General features: G+C 57.5%; 3 non-coding genes across 3 annotated transcripts; all 3 read right to left on the bottom strand.

The window, feature by feature from the left end:
* Nucleotides 1-4,057: 4,057 nt before the first annotated feature.
* Nucleotides 4,058-4,129, bottom strand: TRNAQ-UUG. Its single transcript has one exon. It is a non-coding gene; the product is annotated as a tRNA-Gln (tRNA).
* A 2,029-nt stretch (nucleotides 4,130-6,158) lies between these two features.
* On the bottom strand, nucleotides 6,159-6,230 carry TRNAQ-UUG. Its single transcript has one exon. It is a non-coding gene; the product is annotated as a tRNA-Gln (tRNA).
* Nucleotides 6,231-9,666: 3,436 nt separating this feature from the next.
* On the bottom strand, nucleotides 9,667-9,738 carry TRNAQ-UUG. The gene has a single exon. It is a non-coding gene; the product is annotated as a tRNA-Gln (tRNA).
* Nucleotides 9,739-10,967: the final 1,229 nt, after the last annotated feature.

Raw genomic sequence — 10,967 nt, forward strand, 5'->3', positions numbered from 1 at the left:
GCGCAGGGAGGTGGGCGGCTCAACGCAGGAGCGCCCCCTACTGGCCCGCCACAGTGTAGAGATGCCAGAAACATCTCCAACCCTTATGTTCAACAGCCGTTAATAGACCCAGTCCCCTGCTGACCCCGACTGTGCTCTCTGCCTCCCTTCCCTCCTGTGCCGATGAATTACACAAGGTAACAAGAGGTTGGGTGAAAAAGGACTTCCTCTTGTTGGTTTAAAACCTAATTTCAGCAGGTGTCCCTCGCTCTGGTGTCGGGGAAGTCGGTGAACAACGGTTCTCTGTTCACTTGGTCCACTCCAAGCACCATCTGGGCAGGAAAAAATCCCCCCTAAAAATCCATAGACTTTAGAGACCAAACTCCCCGCTAAAGCAAACTCATCTGGGTACCCTGAGCATTGTCCTTGCATGTCTAGAATTAGTGACAAACAACTGCTATGCAAACAAAGGGGCTTCTCCTGCTGCCCCCTGAGCTCTGTCCTGTGCGTGCACGGACCTGCTGAGACCCCGACCATGCCCTGCGCTGTGTGGTTGTGCTCACCACTGTGCTGGGGACCCAGTGCCACAAACAACAGGAAACCAGTGCCGGTCCAGGAAACCCAGGACAGGGCAGAACACCTATTGTTATTCCAGGAAATCCCAGCTACTGTGTTCACTGCCCCTTCATTTCAATGCAAATGCAGCCCAATCACCCTGCTTTGATAGGGGCCTATCGAACAAGGGGATGTTCATGGGAAGCCTGAAGATGTTTGAAGAGGCCCCTGAGGAGCTGAACTCAGCAGGGCTCTCTGCAGACGGCGCTAGGCCTATGGCCACAACAGCAGGCTACTATCCAAGCCAAGGTGCCAGATACAATTTGGAGACATCCCTCGACTCGCTGGCAGGCCGAGCTGCACAGGGGCAACACACGAGCTCTCTAACAGGATGGATTCAAGAGTCTAGGTCAGTGGTGCTCAACCTTATTAGGCTCCACACGGCCCCCCTTAGACTCCAGGCCCCTCCCGGAAAATGCCAGCTCTTTGTTTTACTCATTTCTTGACTACAGAAAAATTACAGAGCAATTCTCCTGTTGCAGAGAATGCAGCGAGTCGAGACATGACAGGGCAAAATGGTCCACAAACATAGATATTAGAAAGAAGTGGAGCTGGAAGAGACCTGCAGAAGTTACATCTAATTCAGGCCCTGCCCGAGGCAGGATCAGCCCTGTGCAAACCAGCCCAGACAAACCCACTGTCCAAGCTCTGAGCAGCACGACAGTCATCCCGACATAGCACCAGGCATCACCCCTGGCCCTGGCCTTGGCCCTGGCCCTGCCCCTGCCCCAGGAAAAGCAGGGGGCCATGGCTAATGTCCTGCTGCTGCAAAGGGGGTTCATAGATGCTCCAGAGACCCCAGGCCGAGGCCGTGCCCCCGCCGCAGAGGAAGGAAACCCCTTCTGCTCCAGCTGTGGCTTAATCCTCCACCTCTGAGTCTTGTTTCTCGACAGCGGTTACACCGAAAGCAAAGAATGCAGAACCGGTTCTCGGAATGACTAATGCTGGCGGCATCTCCCCAGGCACAGACAAGTCTCTCGGGGGAAGCCAGGCTGGCCCTGGCACAGAGAGTCCTGACAGGAGAAGAAATCGAGCTGCCTGCCTTTGCAATCATTTTTTCTTTGCCACAAAAGCAAATGTCACTTGATGAGATGCTTCCTTGGCCAGTCTCCCAACTTGTGCTGCTTATAGATTGGCCTGAAATCTGTCTTGAGCAAAGGATGCATGGCTCCATGCAGGAGGAGACTGCAAGGGGATCCATAGCACTGGACACGCTGCCCAGACCCAATGGTCCTTGTGGCCTTAAGCACCAAGGAGCTATTTCCAGCTCTGCTGAAACCCCATGCTTGTTCAGAACAAGCCCTGACTTCTACTAACACTAGCATTTTTTATGCAGTGGGTATAGCCCCTGTGGCGGGGCAGAAGGGGCTTGGGGTCAACGCGGGGGATGAACTGGGATAGACGAAGCTGGCAGCATTTCTGACCTTCCCACCTGGTTACCTGGGACACACTGGGGCTGTAATAAGGCACCACAGCCAGATCAGTTTTCCCTGGGTTAAGAGGAAAGAGCTGGGGCTTACCCTCTGTTCAGATGAGTGCAGGTTCCTTATCTTTAATTAGATATGCAAATCCATGGGGCTAGTGTGTGCATGTATGTATTGGGCAAAGGGGTTCCCTGCCCCCCCAGTTCCCTGGCTGCTTCCCTGAAGGGTAGGGAGTGTGATGTACTTTGCCCCGGATGCATTAGCCCACAAGGTCTGATCTGCACCTGGGGCTTTTAACGTGATTCTTCATGGCACAGAGGTAGGAACAGAGGTAATTTTGCAGACGCCTCGGAGCCAGGAGAGCCTGCAAACACGCAGGCAGGCATGATTCAGACCCAAAGGGATCTTGCCTATTTGTGACAGATGTACGTGGGTTTAAGCCTACCAAGTTATTACATAAGGCCATCACTGAGGGGCAGCGAAAAGAACAATACTCCACAAAAAAATATGAGGGACAACAAATGGCAAAAAGGGATGTGCAAGTGGGGTCAGAGGGCAAGACAAGTGCACCCTCGGGGGACACAGCAGAGCACCCCAGACAGCGCCCACTGGCTCTCAAACGCAGCCAGAGAGCTGGTGGCTACTTCCTAGGGGTGCTCCGCTCAGAGACGGGACCGCAGGAAACCCAGGAAAATGGCCCCACAGTCCCCGGGGACCCTCCCAGCCAGAGCCTCCTTCCTAGTGACACAGACGGCCAGGGCCAGGAGGAGGGAGACCAGGAGGTCCCAGGCTTTGGTGAGGCCACTGACAAAAGGGAGGAGACAGGCCCTGCTCCCCGCTCCCACAAGCGGAGGCTCAGGGCCCTTGCAGAGACCCAGTGCTGTCTCAACCAGAAAAAAACTCCAATGCCCATCTCTGAAACCCGGCCAAGACCGCCAGGGCCACAGGCAGGGTGCTGAAGTGGTGCCAGAGCCTGGACAGGACCAGCTGGTTCAAAACCAGCCATCACCCCTCAAAGGGACAGGCACCACAGCAGGACCATGCTCCAGCCAAGGCCTTGGAGCATGGGTGGGAGTGAGCCCACCTATCACCATTGCTGGGCCAGAGCTCTTGACCCAGCTCACAGAGGACACCGCCTGGCAGGCCTCTACCCACACCAGGCTGCCCGGTCCTGGTCCGCAAGGAGCGCATCATCAGTGTACGCAGACAGGACCAGCCACAGCACCGGCTCCCCGAGCACCAACGCTGCCACCGGCCTCCACAGGATGCCCCAGGGTAGAAAACAGGCTCTACTGACAGTTGAACTCAAATCACCAGCTTCAAAGTCCAGAGCGCTCGCCATTACACCGTCGAACAAGGCAGAAAGGGGCACCAGCCTTGAACTCATAACCTTGGTCTTGCCAAGCCACGAGACAGGGATCTGGCGAGATTGGCCTATTCGTGACCTTGTGCTTACATGGCCTAATTCACAACTGGTTGCCACTGAAGGGCAGCAAGGGACAGAAGGACACAACTGAACGCGGGGGTCAAAAAATGATAATAGGAAACGTGCATGTGGGTCAAAGGCTGAAAGCAAGTGCAGCCTCTGGGGACACAGAGCAGAGCACCCCAGGCAGCACCCACTGACAAATGCAGCCAGAGAGCCGGTGGCTACTGCCCAGTGGTGCTCTGGTCAGAGACGGGACCGGCGGAAACCCAGGAGCCCACAGTCCCCGGGGTCTCGGAGGAGGTTGAGGCCTCAGAGGCGGCAGAGGAAGGCTTGCCCCAATTGGCTCGACGCTGCATGTCTACCGGCATCATACAGGAGTCTCTGCAGGGCCTGAAGGTGAAAGATCAGGACCTGCCTCACCTCCTGAAAAATCACAAGGCCCACCAAGGTGTTGAAATGGTGCCAGAGCAGGGACAGGACCAGCTGGTACAACACCAGTGCTGCCCTAAAAAGGGACAGGCACCACCAGAGGAAGGTTGGCCATGCCCACAAGATACCAGACCACCAACCTGCCACCCATCCAGGCAGGAAGCACATGAGGGGAACAAGTTGGTTCTACTGAGATTTGAACTCAGATCACTGGATTCAAAGTCCAGAGTGCTAACCATTACACCATAGAACCAGGTGAAGGAAGGAGCCAGCCTTGAACTCATAACCTTGGGCTGCCCAAGTCACGACAGAGATCTGGCCTAGTTGAAAACTTGGGCCACGGGCCGCAGCCCACTAAGGTTCTGTAGGATGCCGGATGCCACGGCGGGACAGCGGCAGACTCCAAGTAATCAACTAATTGTGGGGGACAACAAATGAAAAAAAGGACGTGCCAGTGGGGTCAAAGGGATAAAAGTAGTGCACCCTGGGGGGACACTGAGCAGAGCACCCCGGCCAGCGCCCACCACCTCTCAAAGGCAGCCAGAGAGCCAGCGGCTACTGCCCAGTCGTTCTCTGCTTGGATACGAGAACGGACTAAACCCAGGAAAAAGCCCCCACAATCCCCAGGGACCCTCTCGGCCAGAGCCTCCTTCCTGGTAAGTGAGATGGCCAGCGTGGCCAGGGCCAGGAGGAGGTAGGCCAGGAGGTCTTGGGCCTTGGTGCAGCCACGGATGGGGAGTGTGGAAAGAAACCTGCATGGGGAAAAGTGGAGGAGGAGGAGAAGGCTGCACCCTGCTGCACTCCAGGCCCAGGTACGCCAGGGTCTCCCTTTGCCCACAACATGGGCACGTGCCGGGGGCCGTCTTGAACAATGCCAGGAACAATGCCTGTCATGACGGCTCTGTGGAGGAAGCGCCTGCCTAAGTCCCCGGGGGCACGTGGTGTCAGGGTGGAGTACAGACTGTGCCACTGGGGTCCCTCAGCCTCGCCCTTGCTGAGGGTGTCCCTCCACTTGGTTTCTGGGTGGGACATGTATGCAGCGTGAGGGAGCGTGCGGTGGTGAAGTGTGTAGAGCTGGTGTTGGTGGGCCGTGGAAAAGCGGACTGGCCGCGTGTCCTTCAGCTGCCTGAGATGGAGGAGCGAGAAGCGCTGCGGGGCCGGACAGAGCGCAGGCCTCACCAGCAGCTCCACCGGGCTGAGGGACACGGGGGGGCGAGGACCACCCTCGCACAGGACTCACTCTAGATGGGCAAGGGCAAGGTGGCTTTCACCTCCTGCACTAGGCGCAAGCAGGACGCCCGCTCCATGGACAGACCCATGCACCGGGCCAGCACAGCAGGGCCTACCCACTCCCACTCACCGTAGTCCAGGAGGTCTCTGATTCGGGTGAGACCCACCTGGGCCATCCTCTGGTGCCGCTGGCGGCACCGAGACTGCCAGCTGGGGGTTGCACAGCAGCAGATCGACCAGCGGGTTTTTGCCCCAAGCCTCCTGCAACGGAGACCTGGATGCAGAGAGCAGCCCCCAAACCCTGAGGAGGTCTTGGTAAAAGACTGGCAGCTCCCCCAAGCCCCGAATGAGACCGAGTCTGCACAGGTAAAAGAGGTGTCGGCATGGACGACTGGTGCCATCTTAGTCGGCGGGTCATGTCCTGTCCCAGCGACCAGTCAGCGACTGGTGGGGAGGGGCCACGGCTGATTGCTGCGAAGTGGCTGCGGTGCTCCCAAACGTGGCCGTGGCGCTCCCATTCCCCGGCCGATGCTGAAAGGGGGGCACTGGTGCTCCTGCCTGCCTGCCTGCCTGCCTGTCACCTGAGTGAGGAGCACAGCCTGAGTTGGGGTGCACCGGTGCTCTCAGGGAGTGCGTGTGCACCCCCATGCACGCCCTACACATCGCCACTGGCTGCCGGTCTTATCAGAGCCCTTGGAGGCGGTGGAGAAAGGCGCACCCCAACTGGCTCCGCGCTGCATGGCTACTGGCACCGTACAGGAGTCTCTGCAGGCGAAAGATCAGGATCTGGCTGTGGTGGCAAACCAGGCTCTGCCCAACCTTTCACAAGGGGAGGCTCAGGACCCTCACAGAGAACCAGTGCCATTCAAACCAGAAAAGTTACAGGGCCCACCTTGGGTATTGAAATTGTCCCAGAAAATAGACAGGTGGTTCAACACCGGTAAAGGAACAGACAGGCTGGTCCATGTGCAGAGCCACCCTAACAGCATCAGGGGACAGGCCCTGACCCCCATCGCTACAGAAGCCACAGGAAAGGCTCCAAGGAATGAAGCTGGTTCTACTGAGATTTGAACTCAGATCACTGGATTCAAAGTCCAGAGTGCTAACCATTACACCATAGAACCAGATGAGCAAGCAGCCGCCAGCCTTGAACTCATAACCATGGGCTTCCAAAGCCACAACAGGGATCTGGAGAGATTGGCTAATTTGTGACCTTGTATCTACATGAGCCTAAACCCCTTTAATTCAAAACTGGCTGCCACTGAAGGGCAGCAAGGGACAGAAAGCCACAACTGAATGCGGGGGACAAAAAATGACAAAAGGGAAGGTGCATGTGGGGCAGAGGTCCAAATAAATGCACCTGTGGAGGAAACCGTGCTGAGCACCCCAGACAGCGCCCACTGACTCTCAAATGCAGCCACAGAGCTGATGGCTACTGCCCAGTGGTGCTCTGCTCGGAGATGGGACTGGAGGAAACCCAGGAAAATGACCCCACAATCCTTGGGGACTTGGAGGAGGTTGACCAGGCCTTGGTGGGGCCATGGATGGGGGGTGCTAAAAGGAACAAATGCAGGGAAAATTGCAGCCAGAACCTCAGTAAGAGATTATAGAGAAGGAGGTGCAGGGGCTGCAACTACAGGGACACATGTGCCAGCACCTCCCTCCACCTGCAGAAGGGGCATATGTCAGGGGCAGTCTTGAACCATGCCAGACACATACCCATTGCAACAGCTTTGGGAAGGAGCCACCAGTCTAGGACCCTAGTGACACACGGGATCCGTGTGGAATACAAACTCGCCACCTGGGTCTGTCAGCCTCGCCCTCGCATAGTGTGTCCCACCACTTGGTGTCTGGGTGGGATGCGAGGGCGGCATGATGGAGCGTGCGGTGGATGAGTGTGTAGAGCTGGCAACATTGGGCAATAGAAAAGTGGACTGGCCGTGTGTTGTCCAGCCTGCTAAGATGGTGGAGCGGGGAGTGCCGTGGGGCTGACTGAAGTGTGGGCCCTAACAGCAGCTCCACTGGGCTGGGGAACAAAGTGGGGTGTGGACCACCCTCGTGCAGGAATCGCTCTAGATGGGCAAGGGCATCTACGGGCAAAGTGGCTTTCACTACTGGACTAGATGTAAGCAGGACGCCTGCTCCGTGCCTTCACCCATGTGCTGGGCCAGCGCGACGGGGCCTACCCTCTCCTGCCTGGTGTAGTCCAGGAGGTCTCCAATCTGGGTGAGACCCACCCGGGCCATCCTCAGCCAGGCCAGGGTGACGCCGTCACCAAGACCGCCAGCTGGGGGTTGCATAGCAGTGGCTCGGTGAGTTATTTGGTGCCCCGGGCCACCTGCAACGGGGACCTGGAGGTGGAGAGCAGCCCCTAGGCTCTGAGGAGGTCTTGGTAAGAGACTGGCAGGTCCCCCAAGCCCCGTGTAAGACTGAGCCCGTGGAGGTAGAAGAGCTGCCGGTCGTATCAGAGCCCTCAGATGCAGCAGAGGAAGGTGCGCCCCAACCGGCTCCATGCTGCATGGCTATCAGCACTGTACAGGACACTCTAGGGCCAGAAGGCAAAAGATCAGGACCTGGCTGTGGAGACAAACCAGGTCCTGCCCCACTTCCCACAAGGGGAGTCTCAGGACCCTCGCAGAGACCCAGTGCAGTCCCAACCAAAAAAAAATACAGGGCCCACCTCTGCAGGCAGGGGATGGACACAACCGGGTGGCTCAACACCAGGAGCAGGCACCACCCCAGCAGGTTGGCCCATGCCCAGACCCTCTCTGACACCCACAAGCTCCCAGCTCTGGGAGAGACCAACCCTACCACACACCTGCACAGGAGGCTTCAGGGGAAAAAGCTGGCTCTATTGAGAGTTGAATTCAGATCACTGGATTCAAAGTCCAGAGTGCTAACCATTACACCAGAGAACCAGGTGAGTAAAGTAGCCACCCTTGAACCCATAACCTTGGGCTCCCTGAGCCAGGACACAGGGATCTGGAGAGATCAGGTTGCCGGGGAAGTTGTGGCAGGCAAAGTTCTTTGGGTAGATCTATTTGTTGACTTGGTCCATGGACCTCAGTCCACTAGTTTCCTGTGGGCTGCCAGTATTGGGCAGCGGTGGGATCCAAGCCACCAAATGATTCCAGGGGACAAAAAATGAGAAAAGGGAGTGTCAGTGGGGTCAGAGGGTCAGAACTAGTGTGCCCTTGGGGGACACTGAACAGAGTACCCCGGCCAGCATGCACCGACTCTCAAGTGCAGCCAGAGAGCTGGTGGCTACTGCCTAGTGGTGATCTGCTTGGAGATGGGACCGGAGGAAACCCAGGAAAACGGCCCACAGTACGTGGGGACTTGGAGGAGGTTGACCAGGAGGTCCCAGGCCTTGGTGGGGCCATAGATGGGGGGTGCTAAAAGGAACAAATGTGGGGAAAATTGCAGCCAGAACCTCAGTAAGAGATTATAGAGGAAGAGGTGCAGGGGCTGCAAGCTGGTGCACTTCAGGAACACGTGCGCCAGGGTCTTCCTCTGCCCACAGCATGGGCACATGTCGGGGACCGGTAGAAACTGTGCCAGATATACACCCACTGGCATGTGAGCTTAAGGTAAAGAAGAGGCTCGGCCACCAGGGTCTGTCGGCCTTGCCCTCATTGAGGATGTCCCAGACCTTGGTGGCTGAGTGGGACGTGAGGGCGTTATAGTGGGCTGTACGGTGGACAAGCGTGTAGAGCTGGCAAAGTTGGGCAACAGAAAAGCAGGCTGGCCACATGTCCTGCAGCCAACTACGATGGTGGAGTGGGGAGTGCTGAGGGGCCTGCCAGAGTGTGGGCCCCACCAGCATCTCCACTGGGCCAGGAGACGTGGCGGGGTGGGGGGCAGGGATCACCTTCACACAGGACTTGCTCTAGATGGGAAAAGGTGTCCATGGGAAAGGTGGCTTTTGCCTCCTGGACTAGGCGCAAGCAGGATGCACGCTTTGCGTCCAGACCCATGCACCAGGCCAGTGTGGCAGGGCCTAACCACCCCTGCCCGGCATAGTCCAGGAGGTCTCCAATCTGGGGGAGATCCACCCGGGCCATCCTCTGTCATGCCCAGGGTGATGCCTTTGCCAAGATCACCAGCTGAGTAGGTTGGCCCCGCGGGCCACCCACAATGGGAACCTGGAGGCCCTGAGGTCTTGGTAAAAGACTGGCCACTTCCCCAAGTCCCTGCGAGACCGAGCTCATGCAGGTAGAAGAGCTGCTCATCGTATCAAAGCCCTCAGCGGCAACAGAGGAAGTCTGTAGGGCCTGAAGGCAGAAGATTAGGACCTGACTGCATAGGCAAACCAGGCCCTGCCCCCCTCCTCCAAGGGGAGGCTCAGGACCCTCGCAGAGATCCAGTGCCATTCTGACCAGAAAAAGGGCAGCACCTGTCTCTGGTGCCCAGCCAGGACCCAAGGGGGACAGGCAGGGTGTCAAAATGATCCCAGAGCATAAACACCTGGGTCCACACCACAGCAGGCAGGGCAACAACCTGAGGCACTCTGACAACAGAGCACCAACATCCCCCAGACCTGGCTCCAGGGCAGAAAGCTGGTTCTACTGAGATTTGAACTCAAACCACTGGATTCAAAGCCCAGAGTGCTAACCATTACACCATAGAACCAGACTATGACAGTAGCCAGCCTTGACCTCATAGCCTTGGGCTCCCCAAGCCATAACAAAGGGACCTGGAGAGATCAGCCTATTTGAGACCAGTGCATGTGGGCCAGGCTCACCAAGTTATGTGAGGCCACCACTCAAGGATAGTGACTGGAGTTAATGGTCCCAACTGATTACTAGGGACAACAAATGACAAAAGGGAGGTGACAGTGGGGTCAGGGGTCCAAAATAAATGCTCCCTTGGGGGTCACCAAGCAGAGCACCCAGACAGCGCCCACTGACTCTCAAATGTTGCCAAAGAGGTGGCGGCTACTTCCCAGTGGTGCCCTGCTCGGAGACAGGACTGGACCATACCCAAGAAGATGGCCCCATGGTCTCCATGAGCCTCCCAGCCACCGCCTTCTTGCTGGTGACGCAAATTGGCAGCTTGGCCAAGGCGAGGAGTAGGTTGACCAGGAGGTCCCTGGCCTTGGTGGGGCCATGGATGGGGAGTGAAAAAATAAATAAGTGTGGGGAAAAGTGCAGCCAGAACCTCAGCAGGAGGTTTTGGAGGAGGAGGTGCAGGGGCGCCAGGGTCTCCCTCTGCTCACAGAAGGGGCATGTGTCGGGGGATGTTTTGAACCATACCAGATACATGCCCATTGAAATGGCTCTGTGAAGGAGCCACCAGCCAAGGTCCCCGGTGGTGCATGGGATCAGGGTAGAGTACAGACTCTGCCACCGGGGTCTGTTGGCCTCACCCTTGCTGAGGGTGTCCCGCCTCTTGGTGTCTGGGCGGGACGTGAGGGAGGTGTGATGGCACGTTCGATGGATGACCGTGTAGAGCTGGCAATGGTGGGCTGTAGTTAAGTGGACCAGCTGTGTATTCTCCAGACTGCTAAGATGGTGGAGTGGGGAGCACTGCAGGGCCTGCCAAAGCATGGGCCCCTGTGGCAGAAATGCCACTGTCGGTGCCCCTCTCCAGAGATCTGTCTCCACCAGCCTGAGAGGCAGCCGTTGAATCCCTCACAGCAGGGATCTTGCTCCTTGTCTGCAGACAAAAGCCTGGCACCTGGGAGGCGATGCTCTGGTCACCTGGGCAGGGGGGGGAAAGACCCGGCCCTGCGCGCGGGCCCAGGTAGCCAGGGATGCTTGGTAGATTGGTCGGCTTGTGGCCAGTATTGGCAGCTTCGATTGGACCGGCTGCTGAGGTCAGAGAGGTTATAAAAAGGCCCGGGCCAGGAAGAAGGGCAG

This window comes from Alligator sinensis, unplaced genomic scaffold (genome assembly GCF_000455745.1).
Source record: "Alligator sinensis unplaced genomic scaffold, ASM45574v1 scaffold206_1, whole genome shotgun sequence".
Taxonomy (NCBI): domain Eukaryota; kingdom Metazoa; phylum Chordata; order Crocodylia; family Alligatoridae; genus Alligator; species Alligator sinensis.